Genomic DNA, 11,180 nt, shown 5'->3' on the forward strand with positions numbered 1-11,180 from the left:
CCAGCCATCCTGACCCACTGCAGACCCTTCAAACCCTGTGCTTTTTCACAAGGGGTCCATTGAACTGGACCTTCCTAACCAACACACTCCCCTCAGCAAAGCTAACTAGTTCATTTCCTTCAGGGATGAAGTCAAACGTCACCTTCCTGAGAAGTTTCCTTTGCACTTTTCTTAAAAAGAGCAATCCTACTTGCTCTTACCTACTTCCTTTTCCTCCGTAGCCTTATCCACATCAGGTTATCTATCTGTTATTTGTATAATTTTTGTCTGTTTTTCAAAGATATGGTAGAATATCTCAGCTCCAGGAGTGCTTGCCCAAAAGAAGTTACCTATTAAATATCTGTTGAGTAAATCACTGACTAAGTATCACTCTGAAATAAGTTTGTCATTTTAGGAAATGTAGAAACTTCATTATTATAAAAACAAAGTTAGAGCAAGACATAATACACAAATATGGCAGTCTTAAAAATTAAGGATATAAATCAGAGTCTATGTTAGGATGTGTTCAAATATGCATGTAAACTTTGCTTTATACCAAGATTTTCTAGAAGGGGAATTAGGCTTAGCCTATCGAATGTCAAAACATGTTCTTGCTCATATTTGACCAAGAGGAGACTTCAGATCTGAAGGATGGAACAAGTGGAAACTTACAGGTTTTGGTAGGTGGCCTTTGGGATGGTGCAGTGTGACTTCTACAGTCCTCCAGCAACTCTTCCCCTGTCCAAGCAGCTTCGGCCAGTGTCTCAGTTCGACCACTCTGATGTTGCCCCGTTTCCCAGCGCATGTGGTTCCCGTGAGTGGTTCATCGCTCAAGGTCACGTATTAGCCAGTCTGTTTTGGCTTCTCGAATTATTCCATCTGGGCAAATCACAAGACAAGCAATCTTTCCACCTGATAATGTGAAGTGCTTCCCAGCCAATTCACTCCTTCCCATCACACATGCGAACTGGGTGTTTGTTACTACCCCTCTCTATGTGAAGTATCATTGGCAATGGTAAGAACTCTTGACTTTTTGGTAACTGTCTATGAAATACTTCTGTAGCGATGAAGCTTCAAAATCTTGCCCTTGTCAGAATGGACAAGAGAACTGGGTTTCGACCTATGAAATTTTAGCCACAGACCCACTACTTCTGTGGAATCTCTGTGATATCTGACAGAATGTGCCTATCAGAATGAATGATATACTCGGAAATGTATCAATTGGCTTTTGACTCTTAGTTTCTATGGGACAAATTAACATAGTATTAGAGGGGGAAAAAAATAATAAATGCTTTTACCCAGTTCTCCAATCGGCAGTGTTCTGTATCCTAAATCTGCATCGGATGGAGCCTGCACGTCTCTCTGCCATTGTTCTTTTCCGTACTCAATTCCAAAATGTCCTTTAGCTTCTTGTGGCTGCTGCAACAAATGACCAGAAATTGGGTGGCTTGAAAATAACAAAAACCTATTTCCTTTGGATCTGGAGTCCAAAGTCAGTATTGATGGGCCCAAACCAAGGCGAAGGCCGAACCACACTTGCTCCGGATGTCTAGGGGAGCATACATCCTCGCCTCTTTTTCAACTTCGGGGACCCCTTGGCCTGTAGCTACATCACCTCGATCTCTGCCTCCATCTTCACATCATCTTCTCCTCTTTCGTTTGTGTGTACATCTATTTCCATGTTCAAAAACACTACATTCTTCTACAGTATACTTAATGACTTGGGCATAATGTTTTGTTTTGTTTTGTTTTTTATAGAGTAAGTTTTTCTCTTTTTACAGAACAGGGTAAACTTGCACAACTCTTGTTTCTGTACCTTTCCGTCTTCTATCAGTGTCTCTCAAACAATCTGTGAAGTTGAAACATTTATTATCTCCACAGGACAACTCGTTTAACGTTTCTGTCATCCAATGCTGTTTGGGGGGGCACCCTCAGCAGTCTTAGGCTGTTGACCGTGTTCCTTACTTTGAAGCAGGTGACTCATTACCTGCAACTCCTTCTTTTACTAAACATGGTGTCATGAGCTATGCCTGTAGGAAATAGCATTCATATCTCTTTCACTTAAGATATACGTTTTATATCCAAAGTATGGTCCAATGACATGGTAACTCCATGTTGTTTTATAGTCTCTATCTCCTGGTTTATGGAATTATTGCCTTCCATCTATCAAAGGGTTTGTCATACAATTTAAAGATTTATTTTTCCTAGCTTACTCCAATTCCAAACCTGTGGCCCTGAGATTTTTAAGTAAATCATAGAATTAGAGTTCGCTCGGCAAATGGGATGACTCTTTTGCTACCGTAATCTTCCTGACATGTGACTTTGTCAGGGTCTGGTAAACATAAAAGACTTCAAAGACATCAGTGATATTTTATTTCTTCAGCTTAGAGATGAGTAAAGTAGTATTTATAGTATTTATTTTATTTGTATTCTCTCCCTGTACATAGGCACTGTATACCTTATTTTATGGGTCTAATACCTTTCACAATTTAGGAACAGAAAGCTAATGCACACTTTTAAAAAGGTACATTAAGCAGACTTATTGCTGTGGGGAAAAGCCCGACAGTCCTGATACAGCCGACACCTCACCTTTATTAGACATTCCTGAGGATCCGGCGCTCTGTGGGGATTCTCAGCGCTGTCAGCTCTGACAGCTTAGACATTTTTTAACAGTAGCTCCTGTCAGATTTTTCTCCATGGCTTTTTCATCTTTTCCTATGCTGATTCTTTGTTTAAACTGTTTCTTTTATGCCTCTTCTCTCATTTCTCTAAAAAAAATACCCCACAAAAATCAAGTTTGGAGGAAAAAAGTAAACAGCCATTATTAGAAATATGTGGAAAATGTTTGCACATCTGAGGTAGGAGAGAGAAAAGCTCTCCTATAATGTATAATATAATAATGTCTCATATAATAATGTCTCAATAATACAGTGTTCAGGTAATTATGAGTAGATGCATTATTGCTAAGGTCTAAATGTCATGTTGGCTATTTTTTTAATGTGTTAATCTTTCTGAACAAAGACATGAAAGGCTTTGGAAAATGTATATAAATTGTGAAGTGTTGAATTTAGTTTAAAAACTATGAAAGATTTTAAAAGACTGCTGTCTTTCTCATGATGTATAGTACCATTTATTCAGAATTTATTCTCGATAACGTTTTAATGTTAAGAAGCACACAGAGCAAATACTGTTTAAGAAATGATGCCACTTTTTGCAAAGAGAGGTGAAGTCTTTTGAGAAAGATGTACCAATGGCCGAGTTCCCTTTTAAGGGACAGAAAGAACTCAGCTATAACATACCTTGTTAAATCACTTAAAAATAGTTTGATATTAAAGCCGGTGAATATTGAATCTTGTTTGACTTCTATTCTTACTTTTTACAGCTTTTTACTTCTTTTTAGGTACCATAAAATAATTGTTGCATAAATATAATAATTTTCATGTCTATTAGAAGCTCTATGAGACTGAGATTTGGGGTATTAAAAAAATCTAATGAAGATTTTGCATTTGGGTGACCAATTACAGAATTTAGGGATTGTGGGAACTGGCCCAGCCTCTCGGTTTGACCTTAACTCTTATCTGCCTACTTAATAGGGATGGAGACTTGGAAAATGTAGAAATTGTCTGGACTTGTTTCCCTATCTGTTAAATAATAAAGACAAAAATATTTTCTAACTGAAACAGTTATTGTTAGGATTCGGTGAAATAATATATTTTCTTTATTACTTTTATAGAAATTTATCATAAATAAGTTATAAAATTGTTTGGTTAACAATTAGAATTTATAAAGAATTGGATAGAAATTTCCTAAAGTTTTCATCATTAATTTGTATTATTGTAACACAATTTAAGCAGTGATTTTTATTAGCGCAACAGATGCATTCTTGAGGAGGCAAACTTGTTTCTCAAGGTGTAAAAAATCCTACTCTTTTCACGTAGAAAGAACAAATATACATCAATACATAGACAGATATACAGCATATCAGTGATGTTAAAACTTAATGAGAGTGTATTAACAAGAAATATTTTAACAGGTACCTTTGGGGAAGAGTGATAACAAAAAAGGGTGAGGACTACCAGCATAGTAAAAGATAAAGTTAAAAAAAAAGGTGAATTTTTAGAAACGGAACTATTGAGAAGCCAAACTTTTTTCTACTCTTTATGCAACACACACAGTGCAGTAGAGAACACAACGCGCGTGTTGGGCAACAATTCCCCATGGGCCCTCTTGGCTCTGCGCGCCTTGTGAGTAGAAGTGGACGGACTTTCCCCCCTTATCGTTTCCATGATGTGCGCAGTGTCGAACAGCTTCGAAATCGTGTCTCCCTCCCTTCGAAGCAATGGGCCGACAGACTTGCTTAAAGCCCCTCTCCTGAGTCGCAACCTACTGTGTGCACAGGTGTCACTTGGCAATTTTGGTTTCACTCTGTGGACACTGGGCTTAGAAAATAGGTGCCCTTTTAAGAAACTGCTGGTTTTAAGGTTACTGATGTTGTGAATAATAAAACCTTGTTTCCTTTGACCTGGCTGTCTCACGTTGTCTGCCAGTCTCCATGATTCTGGGGCTGACTCACTCATTAGCTTGTACGTCAAGTCTCCTACCTTTTAATTCTTAACAAGCAAGCGTAAGACTTTTATTCTAGAAATTTGCTTTAAAATTGCCTATCATGTGAAAAATTAGGTAGATTTTCTTTCTTACATGTAAGCAATTTATTTTCTTCACATAGATCTCAGCGAGATGTTATTTCCTACTCTTAGGTTTTAGGGGAATTGACAGTTTGATCATTGCCTGTTTGGATCACAGATCAATATTTTCACTATCTTAACTTCCTCATATTTAAAAGAATTATTAGAACCAGTCTCTAGGTTCTATGTGCATTATTTCTACCTTTAACATTGAATAAAAAGATTGTAAAGAGTTTTTTCACTGTTTATTGTTTTATAATACATCATCCACCTATAACAGCATGCTTTTAAATATGCAAAATATGCTGTTTTTTTTTCCAACTCATTATTTATTTTATCTCACAAATTATTATTCCAGTAAGCTGAAATAGTAATTTGAGTAACCTAATTAAATGATTGCTGTTATATAGGATGCAAATTGTTCATGAAGGATGGAAGTAGTTTCCCAGCCCCTCCCCTCACGGGAAGTATTATGCTCCAAGCTTACTGGCCCATCAGCTTTTTCCAGCTGCTTAATTGATAATCACCAAACTTAGATTTCTTGTGTCAAAAAAAAAAAAAAATTGGTTTATTGCTATAGAATTTTCTGCTGCAATGATCCCACTTGTCTATGCTTGTGTCAAATTCTGTAATAGTTATCCCCATGACAGGGTTCATAGGGGCTTTTCTATTAAGTTGAATTCAGAAGTCAAGTTTTCCCTAAGGATTACTGAATGCCAAGCTGACAAAATACCAGAGAGATTTCTCTCTCATATTTTTTTTCCCTAGTCCTCTTTTCACTGTTTCTGTTTGCCTTTTTTTTTTAGCCGAGCAGGAAAAAAATGTGATGTGAAATTGATATGCAATTTATAGCTGCATAAGCTTATTTTAAACTAATGATACCTGTTAGATTAAATAGATTTCTAAATGGGGAATGTATAGTAAAGGTAATCGTGAGTGCATATTACATTTCTCTTAGTATCTTTTTTTCTCTATTTTGTTATTCTGGTGTAAAACATCACATGAAAATAAGCATATAGATTCAATTGGAAAATTAAGCATTGCACTTATTGGTATCTGTCTATAGACTGTTCTGAGAGCATAATTTTCAATGGTGGATCTGCATTAGACTCAGCTCATATATGTGTTCTTGGAAGAATGTCATTGACCTTGCAGTCACGGTCAGGACTGCATTTTTCCACTTTAATTTGTTGACACGATCTCACCTTGTATTTCTGTTTGCCTGCTTTGCCATGTCTCCAAAACCAAATGGGTTTTATGCCTCTTCCAAGCTCTTGTCTGTCCCACTTTTTTCTCACAATATCTGCTTGCAGGGGGTTGGGGTGGAAGAGGTAGAATATTTTATACTCTTATTTGTCTGCAACCAATGGGCGAACATCAAGTATTGAAAGTATTAAGTTTTTAAGCAAAATTTAGTATTGCACTTAATGTGGGCATTTCTTAGGAAAATCCCACAGGGAAAATCTTCAAGTAGATACTACTGGGAAAAAGTTGCTTGTGGAGAGTGCTTGTAACCCCTCCCCATCTTACTTCTCAAAAGAAAAATTAATAATGAAGCAAACGAGAACTTTATTTTCTGTGATTAAGAAGCAGCAGGGACCAAGACATATTTTTGTGTTTTTCTTTCCTCACTGGAAGCCGGGGATCACTGTTCGACAAAAGTATTAGGAAGCATTGCAAATTGCACCAAATCCTACCGTGACTGATTCAGAATAGAGTGGGTGATAGAATGAGGGATTTTCACTGAAAATTGATCAAAAATGTTTTAGAGAATAAGAAAAGCAGATAGATTGCTGAGACTCAAGGTTAGTAACTTTAAAACTTTTTTTTCCACTTATATTCATAATAAGGAAGAGATTTTATATCACAATCCAGAACAGAGACACGCTCTTACAAAATATCTAAGGAAACAGTATTTCAGCTCTGTGTTTCATCCTTGTATTTTCTCTTTTATGACTTCAAATCTATATGGTGACCAACTAAATTGACTTCACATCTTATGGATGCAGACCATAATCTGAAGAGCCCTGACTTAGTGGAGAGTAAGGGGAACGAGGAGTGGCATTAAGATGCCAGCAAAAGTGGAGCTTTTGCTCATGAGTGTGTAGCCAGTAATTACTAAGCAGATCTATAAAACAGAAACTGCCAGGGATACGTTTGGTAAATCACGCGATGTTCATTTTTGTGGTAAGGCCACAATCATGCTTGTATCACTAAGGAGAGTCATAGAACAAAATGAAATCAACTCCAGCAAGAGCGGTGAGAGGAACCAGATTTAAGTTCAGATTGTGGGCAGTGGGGTCTAGACAGATCACCTCTCTTCAAGAAAATGAAATTTGGATGTCTTTAAAATATTTCTCTATTACTCAAACTCTCTGGTTTGTGCCAAGTAAAACAGTTTAATAGGTGAAGCTTTTACTTAGTTTCACCTGATAGGTGAACATTTAGTTCTTATCTCTAGATGTTGCTGTATCTAGTTAAGTGAAAGGACAAAGAATTCCCAGAGCGCAGCTGACCCCTGGGCGAATGCTAGACTCAGACAGGCAGGTAGAGTGTCTGTAGTGAGAGCAAATGCCGGCACCAGAACATAAGCTCCCACCATGTTTTCCAAAACCGGATTCTAACCCCTGGCTTCAGTACTGCCTTCGGAGAGAACCAGATGCCAGCTGAGCGGCCCTCATATAACCAGAATATTTCCTTCCCCTGGATTCCTGGAACTTACTGAAGTGGCTTCGGATTCTGCACTGTTGGCTACGTATCCCTTTTAGGCTGAGACTCAAGAGGGCAGCAATGTAAGAATTAGGAAAAATCACCAAGAGTAAAGATGTCATTAGAAAGCAACACTCAGGTCACCCATACCCTCATCTTCCCAATTACTATGTACAGATGAGAAAGTCGGACAGTGAAGAAGGCGGATAGGAAAAAAATATATATATCTCATTTTAAATATGATATTGGAGGAGAACCTTATGGATACCCTGGACCATCAGAAAGACGAACAAGAGGATCTTAGAGCAAATTAAGTCTGAAAGAGCTCTGAAGGCACAAACAGCAAAACCGAATCTGTCCTACCTCAGACACATTGTGAGAAAGCGGGGTTCTTTGGCAACGACAATAACGCTGGAGGAAATAAAAGGCAGCAGGAAAGAGGAAGGCCAAATATGAGATGCATCGACTCCATAAAAGAAGCCACAGAAAAGAATCTCTAGGAGGCGAGCAGAGCTGTTGAAGACGGGACCTTGTGGACATCACACATTCATAGGGTCACCAGAAGTCGAAGCTGACTCAATAGTTCGTAACACACACATCCCTTTTTAGCTATGAAAGTCAACTATTTCTTCAAAAGCAAAATTTTGGTAAAGCTCAGAGAAGAAGAAGGGCTCTTAGCGATAACCTGTGATCAGCTCTTTCTTCTATGTGATCACTATTCTATATTTGCCTCTGAAAAAAATATTTAATCAGACAGGCTTGGAGCCAAGCTGTCCATATGCTTAGACATATAGTTTTAGTGAGGAGTTGTTAATTAGCCTGGGATAGAAATATATGTCATACAATATGCCAGTTCATGAAATTCTAACCATCTGTACTCTTTGAATGTATACAATACTTACAATCTTGGCTTTGCTCCAAAATCCTAAGGATTTCTCCCTGAGGTTTTTCTGTTATAGGTAGGCAGAAGCTCATACATACAAAATCCCTCTCTCTGTAGCACCTTTGAACCTGTTGGATCACATGACCCGTGTAGCAAAGTAGATTTCACAGAAACATGAAATTACACAGAAAGAGGATTCCGTAGCAAAAAGTGAGGATTTGCACTACAAAAGTCTTGTCCAAGTACATGCTCAAAAACTAAACAGAACATAATGATATTCAAAATCAAAATAAAACAAAACAAACTTGGGTGTCCATATGCTACTTCGAAAATATTGTAGGAATTGTTTTCCTTTTTATTAATGTAGAATAATATCTTTGATTTAAAAATTTTCCTTCTTAATATACAAGCTATTTTAAAAACTCATATTTAAAAAATTACATTACAATGAACTTAATCTATCAAAATCAATTTACTTTTACATATTTTAAAGTAACATCTTAAATTTCTGATAGCTGTTTCAATAATAATGTTTTATTTTATTTATTTAAATTGTTACATCCAATAGGAGATCATTATTTTGTAAAAATAATATTTTACTTCATAAGGATTAATTTATATATTAACAAATGCATGTTTTTGAAAAATTTCCTTATAATTGAGATACACTTGGAATTTAAAATCCTGCATGTTATTTATGAATATTTTATTTGTATTTTCCATATTAATGTTTATTATCTCTGACAAATAATCAACTTATTAAGTTACTTTTGTCTTATCTGATTTTTCTGAGTTGTTCTCCAGGACACTGCTTTAGATTTAATGTACACCGTCACTTTAAAACAAACAAAAAACCCTCTCACCCAGTCTTGGGATTCTATCTTTGATGAAGCTTTTACTTTTTGATAAATATTTTCAAAAAGTAACCATCTGAGTGAAACACTAAATCTTTTATGATCCCTCTCCACAAAAACGAATCAAGTCATAGGGAATAATATGTGTTTGGATACATTATCCTTGATGGAACATCAGAAAAAGAAATCACTAAACATTTACGGAGAAAAAATAAGGGAAATAGGGATTCAGAGTGGAATAGGAAATGACCACAGACTTAAATAAATGCAGAGGTGATAGCTAAAAATCACACTTGGATTTAATAGGCTTTGTTAGAGGAAAGCCCACATATCGTATACTCGAGCTGATTGTGTCTAGCAAAATGCCATGAATAAATAGCTACTTAATAAATGCATCAATGAAATTGTGACTTAAACAATGCCCAATTAGTATATTCAAAACCGAATTTTACTCACTTATTAAAGTCTTATTTGGAATAAGCCATGAATTTGGGATAACGGTTTGCGTCCTTGGCTCTCGCAGTTTTAAAAGGCCTATAAAAAGAGAAGAAAAAAAGCAGGGATAGGCGGAAAGGGTGACAAGAACAGAGAAACTAAAAACCAAATATTTTTTCTACTCAAAGCATGAATGGAAATTTTTTTCAGAAGTTAGATGTTGTTGCATTACCTTATATTATTGTTTAATTTTCCATTAACATTACTTGCAACCTTCTAATGTTTTATCATGTTGGAATTTATGGTCTGTTAAGAGTGTTTTGACCTTGTCATTATTTTTTACCCCAATGGCCCTTTAGATGCTACCCCCATGTCGGATGTAGCACGTGCCGACAGTGCACACCTCTGTCCCTCAGTTGTATCATTTGCAGTGAGATGGAGATGACTTAGCAAATGTAAATGGCTTAGGGCACTTTGAGGATTGCCATTAAGTAAGCACTCTGCAATGTTAGCTGCTGTTATAACATTTGTAATTTAAGAGATTTTTTTTTTTTCTTAAAGATCACAAGACAAACATTGGGGCTCTAGTCTTAGCACTTCATTCCCTAGCCATGTGACTTTCACCGAGGTATTAGAATTTGTTTCTTGATTTCACTATTAATAAATAAGGCTGAGAGAACCTGCTCGGCCTCTCACTCATCTGATGGAAATTTGAGTAAATGTTTCGTGATACTTTTAATTTTATCATATCATAGGACAGTGTAGAGAAACATAAAATCACTCTCTGAAGTCCCATGGAGCAAAGATGAAATGCAATCCTTTAATGACACGATTGGGAGCACAAATTGAAAAGCAAAGCAGTTACCTTGGTTTATTAACAGATTCTGTTCAGTTGCATCTTCCTGATGATTGACATATTCTTTGTCTCTTCTGTATCATAATTTATTGACTGAGTGGAATTGTGTCTCTCTGCCTCATGGAATTCTGGATAGAAATTTTATTCAATGTTAGTAATGCTTTTATTCCCTTATGCAATACATATTTCAAAGAAAGGTAATTGACAGATATTTTTGGCTTATTCGACACTGTCATAGTTCAATGTAAAAGATCTGAAGTTCTACGTCATATATGAGCTTGCAATTTTTCACATTTTTATTTTAAGGTGAAAATAGTGTTCTATTCAAATGTGAAAATCACTACCTGTTAACTCTGTGTTTTGTATGGGTTTGTATTTACATATTTTAGTATTTTATGAATAAAGAACATGAGGAGATTTATGAAATCTGCATTTTTATAGGCTCATTTTGTTAAATGTATATGATTACTTATGGCAATATTCTTGAGATAATAACGAACTGTGGAAATTTCAATTAAAATAATTTTTGTACTGAATGTAAACAGAAATGTCTATGAAAAGAGAAAATAAGACCATGCATTACCACCAAAGCTATTGTTTCATTACATTTATCCACTTAAAAAAAAATACTATATCGTAGAGCAGTTTTAGTTTCATAGGAAAATAAAAGAAGGTATAGAGATTTCCCATATATATATATACTCACTGTCCCCTGCATGCATAGCCTCCCCCATTATCACTGTCACTCACCAGACTGTTACATGTGTGACAATTAATAA

General features: G+C 36.1%; 1 long non-coding RNA gene across 1 annotated transcript; it reads right to left on the reverse strand.

Moving 5' to 3' along the window:
• Window positions 1–507: 507 nt before the first annotated feature.
• On the reverse strand, window positions 508–10,511 carry LOC107516240. The gene is made up of 4 exons (XR_004954849.1): window positions 10,411–10,511; window positions 9,567–9,644; window positions 1,278–1,398; window positions 508–858 (listed from the first exon to the last, which is right to left on the reverse strand). It is a non-coding gene; the product is annotated as an uncharacterized LOC107516240 (long non-coding RNA).
• Window positions 10,512–11,180: the final 669 nt, after the last annotated feature.

This window comes from Rousettus aegyptiacus, unplaced genomic scaffold, assembly GCF_014176215.1.
Source record: "Rousettus aegyptiacus isolate mRouAeg1 unplaced genomic scaffold, mRouAeg1.p scaffold_m13_p_16, whole genome shotgun sequence".
Lineage (NCBI taxonomy): Eukaryota > Metazoa > Chordata > Mammalia > Chiroptera > Pteropodidae > Rousettus > Rousettus aegyptiacus.